The sequence below is a fragment of the Phacochoerus africanus genome, chromosome 6 (assembly GCF_016906955.1).
Source record: "Phacochoerus africanus isolate WHEZ1 chromosome 6, ROS_Pafr_v1, whole genome shotgun sequence".
In the NCBI taxonomy this organism is placed as follows: domain Eukaryota; kingdom Metazoa; phylum Chordata; class Mammalia; order Artiodactyla; family Suidae; genus Phacochoerus; species Phacochoerus africanus.
The window spans coordinates 37,405,330-37,430,660 of record NC_062549.1 but is presented as its reverse complement, the minus strand read 5'-3'; the positions used below and the strand labels follow the sequence as shown (position 1 = coordinate 37,430,660).

General features: G+C 36.1%; 1 protein-coding gene and 1 pseudogene across 9 annotated transcripts in view; one reads left to right on the top strand and one right to left on the bottom strand.

Annotated features, from left to right (window-relative positions):
- Positions 1-25,331, top strand: part of VPS13B (vacuolar protein sorting 13 homolog B) — a 717,975-nt gene that overhangs the window by 234,955 nt on the left and 457,689 nt on the right. The gene's annotated exons all lie outside the window — the stretch shown is intronic.
- Positions 570-24,053, bottom strand: LOC125130018 (aconitate hydratase, mitochondrial-like; annotated as a pseudogene).

Below are 25,331 nucleotides of genomic sequence, written 5' to 3'. Positions count from 1 at the left end.
GGCCTGGCTAAGTGGGTTGAGGCTTCGGCATTGTTGTGAGCTGTGGTGTAGGTCGCAGACGTGGCTCTGGTCCTGCGTTGCTGTGGCTATGGTGCAGGCCTACAGAAACAGCTCCGATTTCACCCCTAGCCTGGGAACCTCCATATGCCGCAGGTGCAGACCTAAAAAGACAGAAAAAAAAAAGTATTCACATATGTTTTGATTTCTTTGCTATTTGTATTCTTTTGAAAATTGCTTTTTAAATTCAATATTAAGTTTTCATTTCTATAACTCTTCCTCCATTATTTAACTGCTGTATAGTAATCTCTCTTATGAATATACTACAATTTACTCTTTTGCCATGGTTCTCATATCTGATGCCATGTTTCTTGTAGTCGTCAGGGCAGTGTCAGGAATAGGACAAAACACCTCGGTGACACATTGTGCATGGAGTTATTTTAGCCCTGCTCTTTTGGATTTTGATGGCGCCAATAAACAGACTATTAGAGATACTGTCCTGGTGCCCTAGAACATGCCAGCAGTTAACATTTGGCAGCATTCTCTCCTTTGATAAACATCGTAAGGGTCTGTTAGCCACCTAAGTCTTTGCCATTCACTTGACAAAAGGCTCCAGCAACTTTAGGCACTGGCTGGTAGAGCTCACATTCACCTCCTGCCCACCTCTGTCTCCATGGGAAGAGAGGGTGCTGGTAGATGTCTGGCCCAGGGGTCGACCTCCACGTAGGGAAGCTTGTGTGCACCTGGAGTCCTAAGCTTGAACTTTCTGCCATCCTTACCTGTAAGGAAGTCACCCTCTGGATTGAAGATGAGGGCACCAGGAATGGCCAGGGTTTTGACAGTCTTGGGATGCAATGGAAGTATGGGTCTCCAGATTTAGACTGTTGTGGCCTGTAAAGTTCCTATTGTAGGAGGTGACGATTATGTTCTACTTGCCTTTGTTGATGTCCTTTCTGTTCTACTGGCCACAGGCATTGGCCAGGACAGTGCCACTCACATCCTACAGGATCTGTGTGTCACTATTCTGCTTATTGGGAGTGTAGATCTGCTCAAATCCCAGTGCAGAGGTGAACTGGGGCTTGTACTTGAGCCTGTGAGCCAGCTCTTGCTTAGCCACACTTGCTGAATGTCCCATGTCCTCATAGCTTGAGTTGTACACCTGCTGGTCAGACCCATTAGGATGAGGAGAGGCCATCATTCTTCCTTCTCTGCCACAGTACCCACTTCTGCCCTAAAGTGGACCAAATCAGGGTAAAGGGCACGTTAATGTGCTACTTTACCTTGTTGAGGTTAATTTCAGTCATTTGGTTATAATGGCAGTTAGGGTTAGAATCACTGTACCAAGTGACCCTTGGATTTATGTGCTAGGTTTGCCATGTCTCCTCACTCTCCCTCACTCAGATATTTCTTCATTCTGTGCTTGCAGGGGAATACAGAGGGCCCCCCATGCTGCAGATCATTGTCATATCAGTATAGGAAATAGAGTCTACACCAGGCCCATGGTACTCCACAGTGGCACCCATGCCACCTTTCACTGCAGGATGCCTGCCACCTTCAGGATCACATCTGTTGGTGAGGTCTAGTGAGAGAGTATGCCCATCAATTTCACACCAGTCACCTTGGGGAACCTCAAATTCGAACGAATACCAAGCATGCCATTCACAGCTTCAGTACTGCCAGTTCCATTGCAGATGTCCCATAGGCCCCACTGTGGGGAGTGTGGGAGTAAGTGTCAATCAGAAGAATCACAGAGTACGCGATTTTCCAAAGTGATGCAGTGAATGATTCCGGATTCAGGCCTCCAGAAACTCATACTATTTATAATTGGAAGCTGCAGTTGCCATGAATTTGTATACTCTCTGCTTTATGTCTTTGGCCTAGTGTAGGTCTTTCACTCCCTTGAGCTGGGTCTTGACTAGGTGGTCATATTGAATGATGGATGGTATGCGAATTTTGGGCATCCCACTGTGAGTGAACCATAGAGATTATGACATCCTACCTGGCTGTACAGTCAGACTGCAGCCATAGATATATCTGGCCCAGCTCGAACTCCTGGTTGGCTGGGATCATTCACTTTTTCATACACAATCTTCTTGAGAGGATTAGGGGCTGGTTCATTAATTTGTAAGCAATGTTAATGTTTTACTCTAGCTGGTCAGAGTGGCTTATTCATTGGGCTCAAAATGGCTCATGGCCATCTTGGCCCATCAGCTGATGCCACATGGTCATACTACACGCTCCAGGGCTTTCTGCACCTGGGTCATCAATAGGCCTTATTTTGTGAACTGAAAAAGATGAGGTCATGTCTTACATATACTTTTAAAAAAATTAAGTTTTTACGTTTTGAGAAAATCTGTATTTGGACTTTAATTGAAACTTTACTGAACTTAATGTTTATGTGAGTGAGTGTTTGGGTGTTTGTTTTATCATACCCTATGCATATAATTTAAATCTCTTGAATTTTTAGCCCATGTTTGATAGTGCACTATCTAAATGAGTATTTTGTAACCTGTGTTGAGCATGTCTTTTAACAGTTTTTATTTCTTACCAGATTCTACCAATCCAATTCTTTTTTTTTTTTTTGCTATTTCTTGGGCCGCTCCCGCGGCATATGGAGGTTCCCAGGCTAGGGGTCGAATCGGAGCTGTAGCTGCCATAGCAATGCGGGATCCGAGCCGAGTCTGCAACCTTCACCACAGCTCACGGCAACGCCGGATCCTTAACCCACTGAGCAAGGCCAGGGATCAAACCCGCAACCTCATGGTTCCTAGTCGGATTCGTTAACCACTGCGCCACCACGGGAACTCCCCAATTCTTTTTAAAATGTTTTTGTGCTGTTTTTAATTATGCAGATAATGTGAAATTGATCCTGTAATTCATCAAGCTTTTAAAAAATTATGCCGTTTTATTTTGCAGTCTATGTTCAATAATAGTGTTGAAGGACTTTAAAAATACCCTTAATTTATAGGAATTCCTTTTAACTCCTTTTATTATTTGTTTTCTGTTTATGTAGACATGCTGAAAAATGTAGTTAAAGCTCCCCCTGTATTTTTCCCTTTTCTCATTTCCCTTTTCCAAACCAAGACTTGGTCACTATCTCAAAATGGAATTTATCATTACTATGCATACATTCTTTTTGCTATTTCTTGGGCCGCTCCCACGGCATATGGAGGTTCCCAGGCTAGGGGTCGAATCGGAGCTGTAGCCTCCGGCCTACACCAGAGCCACAGCAACGCGGGATCCGAGCCACGTCTGCAACCTACACCACAGCTCACGGCAACACTGGATCCTTAACCCACTGAGCAAGGTCAGGGACCGAACCCACAACCTCATGGTTCCTAGTCGGATTCATTAACCCTGGGCCACGACGGGAACTCCACATTCATAATTTTGGTATGATAGTATGTATGCATTTTTAGTCCAGCAATACATAAAGTATTCTTTTGTATGATATTGGCATTGTATAAATGTTATTATGGTAGATGATAAAAATTGATACAAATTTCCCTCCTCCCTGTGACTCTTGCAAGTTGCCATGTTGTAGATTCTTTTATAAACAGTATAGTCTGTTTATCCATCTCTTTAATTTGGCCAGTGCATGTGATTAGTTATGGTCAAAAGGATGGTAGAAAATTTGACAAAGAAATTTGAAAAACATTTGTATTTTGAACCTTGCTTTTCGGCAGCATTTGGTAACCCTGAGACAACCATGTGAACAAGTTTGAGCAAGAATATGAGAGACCATGTTGAAGAAGATAAAAGTGCTATATATACCTTACAGAAAATTAGCCTTTTTCTGACCTGGAAACTGACTGATCGTAAGAGTCAGCCTTAGCTGAGATCAACCCAGGCTACCATGAGGACCTTCCAGCTAGGGTCACTTCACATAAGTGACCTGCAGAATAAGCCAAATAAATGATAGTTGTTTTAAGGCTCGTGATTTTTGTGAGGTGTATTACCTAGCAAAAGTTAGTTTCCACAGGTATCGTTCATTCCATTTACATTCTTTATCTAGATTCATTTTCTTAACTTATGAGACGTTTGTCATAGCTGTGTGTCGTTCATTCGTTTTTCTCTTATATTATTCCATTATATGAACGGACCACAGTGTTTTCATTTTTCTTTTAATAGTTATTTGTGGCCATTAAAAATGATTGCAAATAATGTCATGAATACGCTCATACATATCTCCTTATTTACATGTGGAAGGATTTTAATAATCTTTTTAAGTCCAATTAAAAAAAAAAAAACCCTCAGGAGTTCCCTTCGTGGCTCAGTGGTTAACGAATCCGACTAGGAACCATGAGGTTGTGGGTTCGATCCCTGACCTTGCTCAGTGGGTTAAGGATCTGGCGTTGTCGTGAGCTGTTGCTGTAGGTCACAGACGCAGCTCAGATCCTGCGTTGCTGTGGCTCTGGTATAGGCCAGTGGCTACAGCTCCAATTAGACCCCTAGCCTGGGAACCTCCATATGCCGCGGGAGTGGCCCAAGAATTAGCAAAAAAGACAAAAAAACAAAAAACAAAAAACAAACAAAAAAAACCCTCAGTTTATAAGTTAGGAAATATTGTTCAGATCATGGTCTAACTTGCACGTGTTCATTTCACTTAGTTTGGATTGACCAAACTAGTGTTATTGCCTATACCAGATAATTGTCATTTTATTGTTATAATGTGCTGGGTGACTATAGTAAAACTTGAACCATAATATCTCTGAGGTACGTATCTTAAGATTTCTCCATGTGTTAATGAGATTAACTTTATGGCCTTCTATGTTTTTATTTTTCCCAGCTTTATTGAGATGTAATTAAAAAATAAGTGGTTTTATGTTTTTAAGTTGCTAACAAAATCTCTTTCCAGCTCAAGTTTTAGTATATCACATTTCTGATTATAGATGAAATCAAGATTGCTGGAAAAAACGTTCATGGAAATAAACTTTTTCAGATGACATACAGAAGTTATTTGTTTTACCTCTGTAATATTAAACACCATGGACACAAATTAGATGATGCTGTTTCCCTCATGGAACCATTTAAAACACCTCTCTATTCTAAAAGTCAAATAAGGTGATTTGATCACAGAACTAGGATTGGCATTAACATTTAAAAAATTTAGTTTAAATGATGTAAGAATGGTCATATCATTTTATCTTCATAGAATAATAAAGTGCAGTCATCACGATCTATTACTTGTAGTGAGGAGGCTTTTAAAATGTATTTTTCAGTTATTCATAGAATAAATTTGAATGTTTTATTTTTAAGTGTAAATTGTTATTTTTTGGGGGGCCACACCTGTGGCATGTGGAGGTTCCCAGGCTAGGGGTCGAATTGGAGCTACACCTGCCAGCATACGCCACAGCCATGGCAACGTGGGATCCGAGCTGTGTCTGTGACCTACAGCACAGCTCAGGGCAATGCTGGATCCTTAACCCACTGACTGAGGCCAGGGATTGAACCCGCATCCTCTTGGTTCCTAGTTGGGTTTGTTAACCACTGAGCCACGAAGGAAACTCCATTAAGGGTAAATTATTTTAATTTATCTTAGAAATTTAATGATAAAACATTAATATATAGTTTATATGTTTGAAATACAAAATTGAAATAGAGGCGTTTTTAATGCCACGAAAACTTTCTGCTAAATGCCCATCATTGAGTGTTATTTTGATAAAATTTACAGCTCTCAGAAGATTTTCAATTTGTTATACTTAAAATAGACTATTTTCTGTCTTATGAACAGGAAAGTAGAAGTTTATTTTTAAGAGATGTGGAACACTTTTCATATTTGAAAATAGTAAGCTTTCTTATTTCTTCCTCTTACTACTTAGACAAGTAGTTCCTTATTGGAGGTATAACTCAGTACCTCTTGTAAATATATATAGCACAAATCTAGAATCTATAATGGAGAAAACCAAATCCAGAACAATATGTATTACATGATTAGAGTTGCCAGGTAAGATACACGATGTCTAGTTAAATTTGAAATTCAAATAACAACAAATAATATTTGGTGTATACTTACATGAAAAGAAATTCATTTTTCATCTGAAATTTGAATTTAGCTGGGCATCCTGTATTTCTCATTGCTAAATCTTGCAGCCCTAAATGTGATTTGATTTTTATAAAAAGTATAATTGTAGATATATACTAGAATTCTAGAAAAAGAATTCTCTAATTCTAGAAAAAACTCCATACATAGCAGAATAGTAATGGTTATTATTTCTCGTGACTAGGGAGGAGGAAGAAAGGTTTTGAATTCTTTATACTCCATATTGTTTTAATGCATGCAGCATGCATTAATTTTTTTTTAATATTTATTTAACAAATTTTGGTTGAAGTGGTAAAGATACAGTGGATAACAAAATATATTTCATTCTTACCCTCCTAGAACTTATAAGTGGGAGGGAACAGTAATCACACAAATAAATATAAAACTGAAATTAGTCTCACAGAAAAAGGAATTATAATGTTATGAGATTATATAATAGGAAGACTGACTTTGTTTAAAAAAATCAGAGAAATCTTTCTTGAAGAAGTGAAATTTGAGTTCAGATGTGAAGGAGTTAGTGTAGGCATGAGCTAGGTGAAGACACTAGCTTTTCTGACAGAATGATGGGAGGAAGTAAAGGAGAGAGAGCAAGAGGGAGAACAGTGTAAGATGAGGTTGGAGAGAAATGTAGGGCCACACTCTGCTCCCTGTAAAGAGTCACATTTTCCTCCTTAAGGCATTGTGAAGTTATTAAAGGGTGCCATGCTGGTAGTGCTGACAGGATCACATTACGTTATGGAAAGATCATTTATGGCTATAGTGTGAACTGCACCAGTAGATGTTGTCATGAGAGTGGATCTTGGTAGACCAGTAGAGAAAGGACATGGTAGTTCTTATGAGAGATAACTAGGAGTTAATATCGCTAGGGAGGCTGGAGATGGAGAGGAGTAGAAGATTTGAGGATTATTTAGGAGGTTAATTTTTTAGTATTTAGTGATGATGTGTGGCAGTCATTGAGAGAGAAGTATTAAGGATAACTTCTGGGTTTTTGACTTGCATAGTAGATGCAATTAAAAATAATTAGCAAAGCTAATGAAAATTACAATGATGTTCTAGAGAGGCAGGTCAGCAAGTGAAATGAAGTCGCTTGGGGAATTTTTGAAATTAAACATGGCGGTAGGTAGGTGAATCAGGTGATTGTATGTAATTGAAGACCTTTCAAAAAACTACTCACCTTGAAATTTGTTTATTTAGTAGTTCTGTTCATGTTCATATAGACACAATTTTAAGTTTGTTTTTTAAATTATGAAATATTTTTAGTATTGTTGAAAAAAAAGAAAACTATGATATTGGTAAATATAAAAACAAAAATAAATGTTTCCTTCTCAGCTTTTCCCAAGGAGACATTTACTACTTTTAATAATGTATACCATTAGAAAATCAATTCTTGATTTGAAAATACTATTTATATTTTTTCTTTCTTTTCTTTTCTTTTTTTTTTTTTATCTTTTTATGGCCACACCTGCGGCATATGGAGGTTCCTGGGATAGGGGTACAATCAGAGCTGCAGCTGTTGGGCTACACCACATCCACAGCAATGCCAGATCCGAGCCGAGTCTGTGACTATACCACAGCTCACGGCAATGCCAGATCCTTAACCCACTGAGCAAGGCCAGGGATGGAACCCTCAACTTCATGGTTCCTAGTTGGATTTGTTTCCACTGTGCCACTATGGGGATTCCTGAAAATACTATTCTAAAATAAGGCCATATGTATTCATGCCGTTATTTATTCTGATGTTTATTCTGCAGTATTTGTAGTCTTCTGTTAGGTTTCTGTCTCCAGTTGATAAACCACTTTCAGCTTATTTATCTTCCTGCAGAGGTTCAGTTTAGTAACTCCTTGGCTTTGAAAGCTTTTATGGATCCTTATTGCCCACAAAATTTAAGTTTTAAACTTAATTAACTTAATATGCTATCACCTGTTTACTTTCATGCTCTTGATTGATTTATATTCATTCCTTTTCATTCCTGAACTGTGTGCATGTGTGTGTGTACATGTTTAATTTCTTCATATTTTTGAGTTTACTAAGTTTTATTTTTTGAATTTCTTTTTAGTCTAGAAAATACTGATTGAACATTTTAGACCAAAATCAAATTATCTCCCTTAAAATGTAGCACTCTCTGGGAGACTTATTGATATCCCCTGTCATATTTCTCTAAATGTGCATAAATCTTATTTAATACCTTTGCTACATAATACCACATGTACTTTAAATACTTGATTAAATATTTGTTCACATTAAATATGAATGTTCAAGAAAACTGGCATGTAATAGTAAGTAAACCTTTGTGTTGAGTCTTATTAATGGTGGTCATTAAAAAGTCATCAAGTATCTTGGAGTTCCCATCACAGCTCATTGGTAATGAATCCAACTAGTATCCATGAGGATGTGGGTTTGATCCCTGGCCTTGCTCAGTGGGTTAAGGATCTGGCACTGCCTTGAGCAGATGTGGCTTGGATCTGGCATTGCTGTGGCTGTAGTGTAGGCTGGCAGCTGTAGCTCTCATTCGACCCCTAGCCTGATAACTGCCATATGCTGTGAGTGCAGCCCTGAAAAGCCAAAAAAAAAAAAAAAAAGTTATCAGATATCTTAGTATCTGGATAGAAAAGAGTCATGCGTATGTTTTATTTTAATGGCCACACTCAGCACGTGGAAGTTCTTGGGCCAGGGACTGAATAACAGCTGCAGCTGTAACCTGCACCACAGCTTTGGCAACTCAGGAGCTTTAACCCACTGTGCTGGGCTGGGGATTGAACCTGCACCTACACAGAGGCCTGACTTGCTGCAGTCAGATTCTTAACCTACTGTGCCACAGCAGGTTATCTGTGTACCTGCAGGTTATCGGTACCAATATCTTATTACAGATCATTGTGGAAGTATTATAAGGGATGAAATGTTCTTGGGAATGTGGAAGAGAGAATGGCCAGTTCTGCCTGAGGTGGGGGGGTCAGTTCTTTATAGAGGGGCTCAGCTGCTCTTAATCCATTTGTGTTTTTTTTTTTTTTTTTTTTTTTGTTTGTTTTTTGGTCTTTTGGAGGCTGCACCCGTGGCATATGGAGGTTCTCAGACTAGGGGTCGAATTGGAGCTGTAGCCACAGGCCTACACCATAGTCACAGCAACACCAGATCCAAGCCACCTCTGCGACCTACACCACAGCAATGCCAGATCTTTAACCCACTGAGCAAGCCCAGGGATTGAAATGGGTCCTAGTCAGATTTGTTTCCACCGAACCACGGCAGGAACTCCTTAACCCATTTTAATGTAAGGTTTTAGTTCATCATCCTTGTTTTATGTCAGTGGCTTTCCCTCCCTCTGCCCTCTTACTATGGATTCTTAGCATTCCCAAACATATTTATAAAGGAAATAGAGTAGGAGCTACTAAAATGAGTCTTTCTCCATAGTTTAAAATGTCTGATTTCAAAGCTATACCAGTAGGTTATAGGTAATTTTCCCCTTAAGTAATTTTGTTTCCAATAATTTCAAATGTATGGATGCTGACAGTTTATACCATTGTGTCATTACTCCTATTACTGGTAGTAGGTAGGCTTTCCACAAATGAAATGACCTCATATAGTGTCTTTTCTGAAGAGTTTCATCACCTTATTCTCAGCCTCAGTTTGTTTCTGCAGCCTTCCTGCTCAGCACAAGGATCTCTTGGTTTATAAGTAGGTTTATTGTAAGTAGAGTTATTCTAAGAAATGAGGAATAATAAGAAAGATGCTAAATTTTAAAAGATGAAGAAGAAAATTGCATATGACTGAGAAATCTTGAGCTTACTTTGGATAACAAGTAAAAGAGAATAACTTTTTATGTGATGGAAAAACAGATTTTTATTTTAAGAAATTCCAAAGGGCAGATTCTAAAAATTTTGTGCAATAAGAGCATAACTGGATTGTTTTTTCTTCCAAGTTCTAAGTTCTAATAAATTTATTTAAAAGCAAAAATAAACAAAACCACTTGTCTTGGTAATCATACAGGTAGCAGTCCTGGGAAAAAACTGATAAAAAAAGGAAAAGCAGTCCTAGTGACTATTCTAAGGAAAATTACACGATAGAAGCTTGTAATATTTAATAGAAGCTTGTAACATTTAATCATGTGAAGTCTGGAGAAGTAATCTTAGTATTCTAGTTCTTTTACATTGTAAAGCAATATGTAATGACGGGGTTAAAGGATGATTAATTTTATGACAAGTAAATGTTAGTTCATTGATTTTAAAGGCAAGCATACCTTAGTTTTAAGTTGAAGAGATTGTTTTGAGGAGATGCAGCTTCTTTCAAAAAAACCAGAATGTAAACTTATTTGCTAATGTTATCACTTCCTAAGAAAAGATAGCACTAAAGGCATTCCTGGATCTGTTTCTCGTCATTCCATTTACTTGACCCAAGTCTCCCCCAAAGTCTCTTTTTTCAAAGTGATTGAACATATTTCCAAATAAATCCTGATTCCATATTGTTGAGGAAGGCTCCTTAATGATTTGTGGTCGTTAAAACAATTATGAAAAGCAAGAAAAGACCTTTGAAATGTATACTATATTATTATATAATATTATCTATGAATTTATGTGATTGTTTTTGTCCATTCTAAAAAGTAATATGGTATTATGAGTGTCATTTATAATTGATTAAATATGATTATATTGATTTCCAAAATTATCAGGTTGTGGTCAAGAAAATAACCTTGTATATTATCCTTGTTTGTATGAGAAAATGAGATTTGACTTAAGTCATTTCAACTCAGTTTTATTTTCTAATAAACATGCCATAAGTATGAAGAATTTTTATTTAGGAGTTCCCGTCGTGGCGCAGTGGTTAATGAATCCGACTAGGAACCATGAGGTTACAGGTTCGATCCCTGGCCTTAAGGATCAGTGGGTTAAGGACCTGCTGTTGCCGTGAGCTGTGGTGTAGGTTGTAGATGCGGCTCGGATCCCACGTTGCTGTGGCTCTGGAGTAGGCCAGCAGCTACAGCCCCGATTTGACATCTAGCCTGGGAACCTCCATATGCCGTGGGAGCAGCACTAGAAAAGGCAAAAAGACAAAAAAAAAAGAATTTTTATTTAGAGGAAATAGATGTAGCAACAGGTTGCCTTCTAAGATTTATATAGTGTTAGGAAACATTTGGATAAGTGGAACAATGAGTTTTAATTTTCACACATAAGAATTGAAAATTTACAACTTAATTTGTAAATTTACAAACAAATTGAAAATTGTTTACAAACAAATTAATTGAAAATTTACAAACAAACTCATTACCATGAGTTTGCTACTCTAGGCCTTCTTTTCACTTTATATTTTAAAGTCTGTGCTTTCTAAATAATAAAGAAGAAACATCCCAGGATACAAAGAAATGAAGCTTGAACTAAAATCGGATATTTCATCAGATTCCAGAGTGGTTTTAATTTTCATAAATATTTTTAGTGTGTTCACATGCTAGGAATTTGAATATCTTTAGATATTTATTCTCAAATTGCATAAAAATTTGCCTGCATTCAGAAAGCATGTCAAAATTGGATTTTTAAATAAGAATTACCTATTTTACATTATCTTTAGAATTTCTTATATGGAATAAAGCATATTTTTCAAAATATGCTTTTTGGTTATTTGTGGAGATGTCTTTTCAAGTTGCCTCTATCCAGAATGAAAACTTTTTAAAGAATCAAGAATGTTGAATTTAGGCAATGTCAGTGTTCTTAGGAGACATCAATTCTGTTTGAATAGCATCTAGAGTAGGACTTTTAGCCTACACAAAGGAAAAGGAGAGAGAACAGAACAAAGAAAGGGGAAAAAAAAGTCTAGTCACTGGAGAAAGGAAGTTGAGAGTAAGTAGTGGAGAATGTTACCTACAGGCCTGCTAGAGTAGAGCCTCTGAAAGACAGCAAGGAGTTTTATTAGAATTTCCTCTCCTTCGCTGTTACTTGTTGGAGAGTGGCGTATCCTTCAGGCAGTTGGAGTGGAGCAAAGGTTAAGAGCTGCTAGTCTACTTTAGCTCTAATTGGTATCTCTGCTTCCAAGCTTGCTCTGCTATATTCTTTACCTCACACTGAGTGATTTTTTTCCCTCTTTAATATATAATAAGCTTATGTTACTCTCTACCCTCCTTTATTACATCGAGAAGAGAAAATTCTAACTGCTTTTTCTAATTTAAAAATCCCTACCTCTATGCCCTAATCTTTGACTCTGTCCCTTTTTCACGACATTTTGGCTCTGCTAGTTTTATGTTTCTGCTTAGGGCTTTTTGTAGCTGTGCCTTCTGTTTGGAATGGTGGTCTTACTGCTTTGTACTTGGCTGCCTCTTGTCAGTTTACATGTCAGTTTCATAGAGAGATATTCATGACCACCCAGTATTAATGAGTCACTCCTTCATTCTTTTTCTTATTACTGTATCACTCTGAATTATACTTAGTACGTTATATTTCTAGTGTGTGCCTTTTTGTTTATTTCAAAATCAGCTGCTGTATCTTAAGTGTCTAGAATGGTGCTTGGCATTTAATTGCTACCTAATAAATACTTGTTGGGTGGAGGAATCTATGAATCACTGATCTGGGGCTAGATATGCTGCTATCCATATAATATCAGTGTATCTTATCCAAGTAATACTGTCCATGGTATTCAGAATTTACTTGCTTGCACTATAAGTTTTATTGTAATGAGAATAGAAACCGAAGAGTAACAGTGAAAAAGAATTTTCAGGTTGAAGTCTAAAACTGGGTTTGAATCTTAGCACTTTCAGGTTTAATATAAATTAGGAGGTTTACTCACTATACTTCTGTGACTGTGTTCCTTCCTCTGTAAAGTAACTTCTCATAGCATTGTTCGAAGTTTAAATGAAATAATGCATTTAGGAATTTTTTCATGAAGCACTCCAAGGTTATTTTCAATTCTCAATCCCTCCCCCCCCACCACAAAATAAATCAAAGACCTTTACCTTTACCAAACTATTTGACTTAATTTTAAAATAGGAGCTTTACTTTTTTATTTGAATTTTACAGTTGTACTATATGTAGCTATGACTTAAGTTAAATGCCTTAGGGGATTTCTAGTGCTGCTTTTGAATATTTTATGAATTGCAAACTAGTTGACTTAATAATTTCTTCGTTTTCCCCATTCGTTCTTTCATTCCTATCTCTTTTCCTTTCTTTTCTATGACAGTCAGCCAATTTCCTTTTGATCCCTTCTTCATATAATTTGAAATCCATTTTCTTTTGGCTTTCTGAAATATTTATTATAGAAAGTGCAATTAACTAGCTAAAAACATGAATATGTTTATTGATCTCCAGCCTTTGAGGACTTTGGAGAAATAAAGCCCTTTTGGCTTTCCTATGTTAACTTTTTCTGTGTAAAACATGACCTTGATCAACACCTGAAGACAGCTTGCATTTTTCTGCATCCACACTTTCATTCATATATTAAAATGCGCAAAATGTCCTTTCTCCCTCCTTCTCACCTGTCCAAACCTCTCTCTCCATAAAGATTCAATTTAAATCTAACTTTTTTCTAGTGACTTTCCCAACCTGCCATATCTGAGGTGATTGCTTTTTTTTTTTTAAACCTTATGTTAGCTGTTGTTTGTAATTAATCATATTTTACCCTTTCTAACATCTTATTTTGTTGTCTTCAGTCAGTGATAATTAACCATTTTACTTTTCCTACTTATTTTGTAAAGGTTTTTAAGTGTCATTATATTTTTCAAGTTGTTGAGTTGTATGTTCCTATTGCAATTTCAACCTTTTTGAGATCCCTTTCCATAGGGTTTGCAGTGGCTTTTTTTTTTCTTCTTCATTTTATGTGCTTAATAATTTTTTAAAAATTTTTTTACTCCTTAATAAACAGTCATTTATTTTATTCTCAAAGGAAATAGTTTTGTATTTTTGAGTGGCAATATTGTGAAGTGGTTAAGTGGCAGACTTAATGTAGCCACATTGCTTAGATTCTGATCCCAGCTTTACCACTTAGTAATTGTAGGACCTTAGGAAAATCTGTGCTGTAGTTTTCTAATCTGTAATGAAGAAAATAATAATACCTTTTAGGATTGTTGTGTAGATTAACTGAGAAAATAAATGTAAAATGCTTAACACATTGTGTGGCACATAATGTGTTACACATAATGAGCACTAGCTGTCCTCATTAATATTAGCATGATTATTTTATGAATAATGAAAAAGAGGTTTTGAAGTCAGATAGTCCTTTGATGACCTTGGGTAAATTTCTTTACCTCTCTAAAACCTGGTTTGGCATTGGCAGTTATTTATTTTAAGGATCAAATGGTGGTGATGTATAAATACATATAGTAACTACATATATGTGCCCTGTGTGTGTGTATACTCTCTCTCAGTTTATATATCAACTGTCTCTAGCAACTTTTTCTCTTTTGTAATTGCGGTTGTATTTCTGGAGCCAGACTGTTGCTCTCCTCCTTGTCTCCCACCCTCCCTTCCTTCCATCTTCCCATGTGTGTGTGTGTTTGACTAAAAGCAACACATGAAAGAATGACTCTAGCAGTTGGTTTGGTGTTTTCAGAGCCTGACTTGTAGGAAACCATAACATGTTTTTCTAAGAGTCCATTACATTACAGAGATGAGTAAGTATACAGAAATGAGTGAAAGTGTTAATTTGGGAAACAGGTTTTGGTGGAACAAATATGGGTTTCATAATACTGGACTATTTTATTATCACTTGTATCAGTGTCCCACATCAGAACCCTATTGGTAAAGAAATCTTGATTTGTACACAACACAGCAAGTTGTTTAGTTTATTCATTAAATGCATAGTACTAATTTCTTCTGACAGTATTGTAAAGATAGTTGCTTATAGAGTTAGCTTCTTTTCACGTAAAATATTGTAACGAAATTAGAAGAATTAAGGTGCACACAAATGTCACCTCTAGAGGATTATAAATTTAAAAGTTTTTTTTCCCTACAGTGAATAGTAAAAAGCTTACCAAATTGCTAATGATTTGCTTTTTTCTTAGACCATAGCATCTTGTAGTTGGCTATTGTCATTGTGGGTTTCAGTGCCTCAGCTTAGGCCACATCCCAAGACTAGCAGCAGTGGTCTATCTAGCCAGTAATGAGAGGATATTAGCACCACCTTGTGGTGCTTGCTGTACCCTACCGTTTACTTTTAGTGCCCTGTCGTTACGCAGCTCTGGATCATCAGGAAAGGAAAAGTAAGGAAGACGTCAGTTTGGCAGTTATCTGTAGAAAGCTAATACAAATTCTGGTCATCAGATACTTACTCTTGAACCTTAACATCTCCATAAGATTTTAAATTTGAAATCTTGCCTGTTGTGGTAACAATTAATTTAAATGCTTCAAATGCTTATTATATTTCTTATATATATAATAAGAAAGCTTTGTAAGACTAGTGTTTGAGGCTACTTTGGTAGGTATTACTTTTCTCCAAATTACTTAAGATTATTATAAGTCATATCTTAAAATTATTTTAGAAATAAGTGTTCAAGTATGATGTATTTGTTGAATTTTGTCGTGATTGCAATTGTAACATGTAATAAAACTGACTTTAAATATACAGTTCTTTCAAGTTAAAATGTATTTTTAATATTTTTGAATAAAATTTTATTCTCTATTAAAATATTTTTAGGTTTTTCTAATTGGGTTGGAATGCAAAATATATGTTATATTTAAGATGATGGGCTCTGTGTAATTTCTAAAAAAAAATCAATACTAATGATGATAGGTAGGAAACACAGTAATGTGGGTATCATAATGAAGACACTTTGTGTTTTAGACAGTAGAAGACTATATACTACATATACTAAGTCCTCTGTATCATTAAAAAATGTACACTTTCATTCAACCTTGAATATTTGTAATAAAAGTAAAGAACAATTTAATTTGATACACAGTAAGCAGTGTGCTCATTCTGATCAAAAAGTAAGGCCATGAACCTGGTGGAATCAAAGCCACGCTTTAGTATTAGTTGATTATGAAGGAAGACCACTGTTTTTTCTTTCAAACCATTATGTTTGGTTAATAAACTTGATGATACTCTACCTAAGACAGTGATGCCTTCTTAATATAACTTTATATTTTCTTTTTTCTTTTTAAATCCCAACTTTCTTAGCTTTTCAAATAAGGAAGACATTTTAACAGTTACTGTTTAGGATCACCTTCATTTCAAAATGAAAACAAAATGCTAAAATGTTAACATTTTAAGAATTGAAAGGGCATAATTTGAGAATAAAGATATATATTCTTTTGTAATTATCTTTTTCTCATGAATTAATGCCTACTTGGATATGATCTACTGGCAAGAGCAAAAGGTGGTGTAGGTAGTTTATTATGTAACTTGGAAAATTGAGAGAACTGCTCTACTCCTGACAGAAACAAGGGAACTATAGTTGGAGCCAGTTTTGTTTGTTGAATTCTTAGCCACTTTCAAAAGGTTTCCTTGGCTGGATTATCCCTTCCTCTAGGAATACTGGTTTTGGTTTCTAGAGTATTCTTTATTTCATCATTAGCCATGTCACTATGGAAAGTTATTTTCTTTTGAGGGAGGTTATTATTTCCAATTCTTTTACTCTCTACTCTTATTTCAGGCAATTGTTTATGCTTGCAGGCTTTGGTGGAGACCATAATGGGATTGACTTACCATCTAGTAAATTTGAACAAGTTACCACCATTCACTGACCCTGTTTTCTCATGCATAGAATGAAGATGATAATACCTGGCATATAATAATAGTAAGTGCTTGGCAAATAATGACTGTTCCCTGATATTATCACCAGAAATGGACTTCAGAGTGATCTTAAAGAACATAGTCTTAGTGGGAAACCATTTGACACTCACTATATTATAAGAAACTGATAGGGAGTCAGTGCCTGTCAGTATTGAGGCTTGAAGCCATACCTCTCACACACTGTCTCATATCAAGGGTTGGCAAACTTTATAAAAGACCAGATAATAAACATTTTAGACTTTGCAGACCATAGATCTCCTTTTCAGTTATTCAACTATGATGTTCTAGCAGGAAAGCAACTGGAGATGATATGTAAATGAATGAATGTGGCTGAGTTCCAATAAAACTTTATTAGACACAGATTTGAATTTCATATAACTTTCATGTATTATTCTTCTGAACTTTTTCAACTTTTAAAAAATGTAAAAATCTTTCTTAGCTTATAATCTTTACTAAAGCAGATAGTAGACTGATATTGGCTTGTAGGCTTTATGTATTTGCTGACCCTTTCTTAGAGTAGAAACACATGGAGCAGGACACCTGGCAGTCCCTATAGCAGAACATCAGAGGCAGCATCTGACCTAAAGGAGGACTATCAGAGCTGTACTTCTGATACAACCGTAAAGCACTCTGATCCTAATTAAGATAATTTTGGGAGAATAATATCCTCCAGGATTATCAGTCTTGCGTCCTTATGTTATTAGATAAGTCAGGGTCACCCCCTCCCCCCAACCTGGTGCCTAATATGCAGAATTATACTTCTCAGATATTAGCAGTTAGGGGCAGAGTAATTCTTTCCCTGCTAACTATTGTGAAGACGTATCCAAAATGGAGTAAAAGATATGCTCTTCGGTATGGCTCCCTTTAGGAATATATAGAAGTTAGTGTTCCTCTGGATCCTCATACAAAGGTCAATTGAATAAGGTATACCTCACTATTTGTAAGTTTCATTTTTTTCAGAGCACTGTACCCTCCTCCCCATAGGATACTGAGTTTTTCTTCACTTACATGTATCTCTTGGAAGATCATTTTATAGGATTAGTTACCTTAGCCAGATAATTCAACAAGCCTTTGGTGCTAATGACATGTCTAGTTCTAGGAAATCTAAAGACAGAAATACTTTTAGTTCTTCATCTAATGTCATCCCTGATTATGATATGACATTATATACGACATTATATATGATAATGATAATGGTGATGATAATGATTGCAGCAACTATCACTTTTTAAATTTCTATGTAATGGGCATTTCACAAATTTTTTCTCTTTCAGTCTTCATAATAACCCTATAAATTAAGTGGTGTTAAATAACCCGGTAAATTAAGTTGGCGTTAGTCTCATTTTGCATTGAAGAAATATGCAGTGAAGTGATATGGTCAAGGGACTTAAACAGTTCATTAAGTCAGTTCCAGGTTCAGACCTACACCTTTGTCTTCAAAGCCTTCTGCACCTCAGTGTTCCCATTCACCTTAGTACATGTCTAGGGCATTGCTCTTCTTTTTTTGCTTCAGAGTCTCTACTAAAGAAGTATTGATAAGGACAGTGATTCTGTTTTAAATTTGTCTTTGTACCTTCTGTTCCTTTCAATGCTTAAGTATCTTCATTATAATTAATAAAAACAGCCTACTACATAGCACCAGATAATGGAAATTAATGTGAATGGAAATTAGAAGAGGTTCCAGTAAAATTTAAGTGCACATGGAAGAAATAATAATACTTAAAACTTAAGGGATAGGAGGGGAATAGGATATTAACTTGAATCATATATTTTATAAAAAGCCATTAGTGGATACTTTGAAGAGAGAGAACTTCTTTGAGAAGTCTTATTAGAAAAGAGGTTATAAGTAAGGGGGTTTGTAGTCAAACAGACCAGCTTTTGAGTCCTATCTTCTGAGCTTAATTGCTTTTATCATTTTGGACATGTTACCTCATTTATCTAGAAGTCAGTTTTCTAGAAGTCAGTTTTAACATTTGTAAAATGAGTTTAATGTATAATCTACTTCCTTGGATTGTTGTTAAAATTAATAAGATAAAAAGCTGTAAAAGTTTTGAGAGTAGTGCCTAGGACATGAAAAGTGCTATTTTTATTTTGAAACCTGGAAGAGGACCACAAGAAGTACAACTCAGTTACCCCTTTTGCATTTAGATATAACAGTAACAGCCATTTAAGGTGAGATCTTTATTGTTCCAGCATGATTCCTTGAGATCAGAAAAATAGATAGTCATGTTGACTTATCTCACAGTAATTCCATGGCCAATATCCCAAAAGCAGGATCTTATTGCTTTGTAATCATTTTTTTTTCCCTCTAGTTTATCTGTGCTCTCCTATCCTTGCTACTCAAAGTGAAGTCACTTTGGAGCAGAATATTACCATCATATGGGAGCTTGTTAGAATACACCATCTCAGGCTACACACTCAATCCACAGACTCATACTCTGAATCTTAATAAAATTCCCCAAGTGATTTTTAAGCACATTCAAGGTTAGAAAAACACTGTCCCTAAACACTGTTTCTCATTTTATCCTCTCTTCAAACCCTCCCTGATTCCTGACTCTCAGATGCTTCAAACCACTGTACCTTTGACTTCAAAGCCTTCTGCACCTCCACGTTTCCATTAGACTTTGTACACGTCTAGGGCGTTGCTCTTCTTATTTGTTTACTTCAGAGTCTGCATGTCTGGATGGTGACTTTTCTTCCTACTTCTCTGCAAAGAGTGAAGCTATGAGAATAGCCTCATACACTCACACACACAACCATTGTGACTCACCTTTCAGTATCTACATGTACTCTTCCTCCCTGTTAGTAGTGGTGAAATAGTCATGCTCCTGTCTAGAGCTTGTTCACTAGATCCCATCTCTTCTCCCTATTCAAAGACATCACTCCAGTACATTTGTACTTGTTTACTTGTATCAGCCACTTTTCCCTCTCTGCTGGATCATTCCCTCTGGCCCATAAACACGCTGGGTTTTTTTGTCCCATCAAAAAAAGCAGCAAGCAAGACAGCAAGAAAGAAAGAAAGGAAGAAAGAAAGAAAACTTTTCTTGGATCCCACTTTCCCTCACCAGCTACTACTGCATTTATTTGCCCTATGCAATAACACTTCTCGAAAGAATTGTCTTACATCTACTGTCTCGTTTCTTCTCTTCCTGTCTCTGAATTCACTCCAGTCTTCTGCTCTCTTCACTCTGTTAAAACTGCTCTTGTACAAATTACTAGTAACCTAAATATTGTTATAGTCAGCTGGCAGTTCAAAGTCCTCATTTTCTCTAACGAAGCAGTAATGTTTAACAAAGTTGATCACTCTTTGAAATACTTTTCTCCATTTGCTTCTTTCTCTTTGCTTCCTCTCTTCTTCTCTTATTCTTCTCTGAGTGTCTTTTACTGTTATTATCTGGTTCCTCTTCATTTCCCACTTGAAACTTGTGACATATTTCATCTCGATTCTCTTACTTAGCATAATACTTTTAAGGTTCATTCAACATTATAGAAAATATGTCAGTGCTTTTTTCCTTTTTGTTGTCAAATAATATTTCATTGTATGTATATACTACTATTTGTGTGTCCATTCATCCTTTATAGACACTTGAATTGTTTCCACGTTTTGGCAGTCGTGAGTGGTGCTGCTGTGAATATGGATATACATGTAGAATATACATATAGATAAATGGTTTGAATAGTAGCTATTGATTATTTTAAAAATAAACCTAGGATTTGAATTACTGGGTCATATGATAAATAAGTGTTTAACTTTTTGAGGAATCTTTAAATTGTTGCCACAGTAGTTGAATGCCTTTGTATTTCTACCAACAATGTCCTATGTTTCTGATTTTTCACATCCCTGCCGACATTCGTCATTTTCAGTTTTTTTTTTTTTTGAAAATTGCCTTTCTAGTGGCTGTGAAGTGGTACTTTGTTGTGGTTTTGATTTGCATTTCTCTAATGATTGATGTGTTGTGCTACTTTTCATGTGACTATTGTCCATTTGTATTGTTTTCCTCTTTTGAATAGTTGAGATGACCCGTTCAAGTCTATAGAGTTCTTTTTCTGTGCAGTTCCTCTCCCCTTGTTGGTACTCTTTCCTGAGAACTCTAGCCACTGGGATCTCCCTGGATTCTCAGGTCTGACTCCTCGCCAAGCTTTGCTTGGTTCCTCTCTCTGCATGACATCCTGGAGGTTCTCTCAAGGAAGTAACCATGAGAGGGTAAATCTGGTCCTGTTACTTGGCCTGATTCAGAAAGCTTTCATCTTTAAAATGGAGAAAATAAGGCTCAGAGGATGCCAAATTGAGATTAACTCAGTTGAGATTCCGGTGAAGAATTCATGTCATCTTTCCATGTACCATCACTATCTTGGATGTCAAACATTTGTGCTTTGGCACTCTACTGGCTAGACTTGGCAGACTTGGTTGGGGGGAGGGTTGTATAATCAATTGGTTTACTTTGTCAGGGGTTGTAGACATTGATTATTATTCACCTGGGAGTGGATAACTTTCTAAATGAAATTTGAATCTTTTCAATGACTACTGGCAAGAACTGAAAAATTCCCAATAATGAAAATCACATGTTTTAAAAGAAATGGACCGAGGAATACTTACTTTGTTTTAGTGATGTTGCATTTTCTCTTTATTTGTAATGGAAATAGCTCTTCTTTCCAGGAATATTAAGAGACTTTGTGACACAAACCATATATTTTTTTTAAATTAAGGAGTTTTCAGTATTAGGAAAAACTTAAAAATTATTCACAACATTTACGTAAGAACACGTTCTTGTTCTTAGTAAATACACACTGACATATTTAGAAGTGAATGGGCATCATGTATCCAGCATACTCTCAGATGAATCAGTAAAGGTTCCTATACATGTACACCCAGACACACACAGACACACATGTTTGTTAGTGTGTGTGTAAAGCATTTGGGTCCAAATTTTGACAATTAGGGGATTTGGTTGAAAGGTATTTTAGAATTCTTTCTACTATTCCTATAGCATTAAAGTTTGGAATTAGATTAAAGTTATCAAATTTTTTAAAAAATCACAGCATTAGTACAGATTACTCTACTGAACCCTAGGTGACATTTGGTTTTGCCCATTCACCATTCATTTCCTCCTTGTCTGATAGTAATTGCAAGCTATGAGGTTGAAGTGGGATTGATTTCACAGGGCAGTTCCAGGATTGAACATATGACCCTTGCCCTAGAAATCCAGTTTTGTTCCTTTTATGAAGTGATTAATTCAGGTATGATCACATGAACCAAGCCAATTCAAGGAGATTTATTTCCAAGATTTCTGTTGAAATTGTTGGGAAAGAGAAACTACTGTTGTATTTCCAAGTGAGTTGGTTATAATCTTGAATTTAATTGTAGTCATTTGCCACTATCTAAGAGTTTACCTCAAGACAGTAAAACTAGTTTAGAGGAAAGAAACCAACAGGAATAAAACCTCATTAAGAAGACCATTGTTTGATATATAAAATCAGATGGTTTTTTAAAAAAAAACTTGATTTGATCAGCATTTGGTGCTTTGGACCACCCCTTGAAAATACTGAAGAAAAAGAGATAGGTATTCTGATTCTGTCGTTCAAACTATTCTTTAATTTTCTTTTCAAACTTCTCGTTTCTTTCAGTCCATAACCATTTAAACATCTCATTTCCTTAATGAACATTGTCTTGAGGTTTTTTTTTTTTCTTTGACTACTATGGTTTTAGATATATTTACTTGTTTACATCTATAATATTTATATAAAATGTTTTATATGTATGCATAACATTTATGTATGCATTACTTTTTTGAATATCATATTTCAATTTGTGTCTATTTTTATTTTATCTAACAGTTATAATTTGATGACTATAACTTCTTCTTTCTGTGTAGTTCAGTTATACTTTTAGTCCTAGGGGTACTGTTTCCACAAATGATGTTGGCCTATATGTTATGACATTTAATAAATATCTTTATCTTGGCGTCCCATAGACACCCCAAATTTCCCATTTCCCAGTTGCTGTCCTCACCTTTTTCTTCGAACCCATTTCTTATTTTAGCCTATTTCATCAGTAATTGTATCGCTGTATATTTTCAGCAGCTTGAGCCATTCTTCCCTATATCTTACATCTAATTTAGTTATGAAATGTTATTTCAACCTCTCAAATAAAATATTTCTGACTTTTACTGTCTCAGGCAATGCCCAGTTAATTGTAAAAGTACCAAATATTACCTGTTTTGCCTCCACCTCCTCAGTCCATAATCTGTGCTGTTTATTTTGATCTTTCTGAACTGAACATTTGAGAGATCAGTTTTTCCAGCTTGAAAATCTTCAGTGTTATTTAACACCCTCAGAATAAAATATCAACTCCTTAGAATGGGCATTCATTATCTAGTCATATACTCTACATATCTTCTGCCTCTAGCTTTTTAAAATTATTTGTATGATTCTGAAGATATTGTACTCTTGGAGTTTTCAATATGGCACACTGAGTTAAGAATCTGATTGCCGTGGCTCAGTTTCAGTCTTTGGCCTGGGAAGTTCCATATGCCATGGGTGCAGCTGTTAAAAAAAAAAAAAAAAATCTGTACTCTCCCTTACCCGTGTTTATATGCACAAGGTCATCTTTGTTCCTGGATTGTCCTTTCCTGCTTCTTGCCACTTGGCAGAATCCTGTTCCTTCTTTAGAACTCTACTATGAAATTATTCATCTTTGAACCCCAAGTACCAAGCACAGTGTGTTACACATATTAGATCTATAAATGATAGCTCAAGAATGGGAGAAAGGGAGGGAGAGAAGGGGAGTGGGTTGCCCAAATTATATGCATGAGGTATAATGAAATAGACCTAGGTTTAGAAAGGCAATTTAAGATCAGTTTTAGATACTTGGTTTTAGTCACATGCACATCCTTTGGGCAGGGTAGTATAGACCACCTTGATGGATAATCCCACTAAACTATATGTGATTTCAGCAGAGGGGATGTGATAATTCTCCAAAGGGAACGGAAGTGGTAAAACATCAGAAGAAACGAAAGGAGATTTGGGGGCGTTCCTCAGAAGGTAAAGCCTAAGAGAAAGGCTTATGTGCTGCTATTACTAAGGATTATAGTTGAGGATTGAGGTAATGAGTCAGCAGAGGGAGACTTGTATGGGGTATAATCTAGCTAGCCACCACTACTTCCCAAAACAGTTCTTTCTGGGAGAGAGGTTTTTCCTGTTGGCTCACTCACTCCATTGGTCAAGGTTCTGCTCCTCAAGACACTGACTTGGCTGCTCTTCCAGCTTCTGCATGCATGTGTGAGCACTAATTGAGGAATTGCACTGCTCCATATCTGAGGAATCAGCTAGGAGCACTGGATCCAGAGGAGGAGATGTGTTGGATGGACACAGGTCTAGGCTCTGTCGGATTGCCCTATATTGAGTTGGTTAGGAACCCCCATAGAGCTGGGCGTTCACCACTGCAACTGCTAGAATAATTTAGGCTCAGGTGGACAATTAGAGGTATCTGAGACCAGGGGAAGGAATGCTGGAGAATAAAACCACTAATGACCCAGGAAAAGGCTCATCACAAAACAGTAAAGAAAAAAAAAAACGTATTATAGAATGTGAAGCCACTTTTATCTTTACGAAGTATATTTGTTTCTGGATACCAGTTTCATGTGACTACAGTGTAGACATAGATGTTGAAATAGCTGGGGTTTAAGTCCTCAAATATTATGAGTCTTATCTACAGCTGAATGTTAATATTGATTTAAAATATTTCTCCCCAGATTTTTTTAGACTTGCATTTGTAACCAGTCCTCATTTTGGGGGATTTAGATCACTTAAAATATTTTCTATTATAAATAACTATGTGTGAAATTCTTAATATTAAGTGATTTCTGTATTTCCTTAGCAAAACTTTCTGGGAATGGAATTGATTAGTTAAAAGGTATTAACTTTTTATTACCAAAATCATTTGCAAAACTGTTAGATTAATTTAAACTCCTACCAATAATGTGTTAACAGGGATCAGCAAACTTTTTCTTATTTTTTAGGCTTATCATACATATTTTAGACTTGTGGGCCATATATCTCTAGCAGCTATTCATTTTTGCTGTTTCCACGTAAAAGCAGCCATAGACAATATGTAAACAAGTTGGAATGACTGTGTTCCAAAATACTTAAATAATTTTATTTTCAGTCTGTGGCCTGAAGGCTGGGTTACACTATCAATTATACCATATCCTTGCTAGCATTTTGATTTAACTTTTTAAAATTGTATGTCTGGGAATTTGGGGATTAAATAAATCCGACAGCCTCATTTAAAAGAATTTTAAATAGCACGTCACTCAAAGCTTCATTGATATCTTTTTAAGTAGTAAAGTAGTATGAAATTAGTATTTTTATAATTCTGGTTGGTTTTAATAGCTACAGCAATAATTCATTAATTTTCCTTGTGTTCTGTATTTTATGTAGTTGTTCCAAATTAATCTTTGATATTAAGACTAATCCAGTTTGAACTCCAGGAATACTAATGACTTCTTGGCTCTCTTAATGATTGGCAACCATGAATTCAATTTAATACTGGAATGTTGTACAGAAACCAGAATTCTTTGAATTTGAATG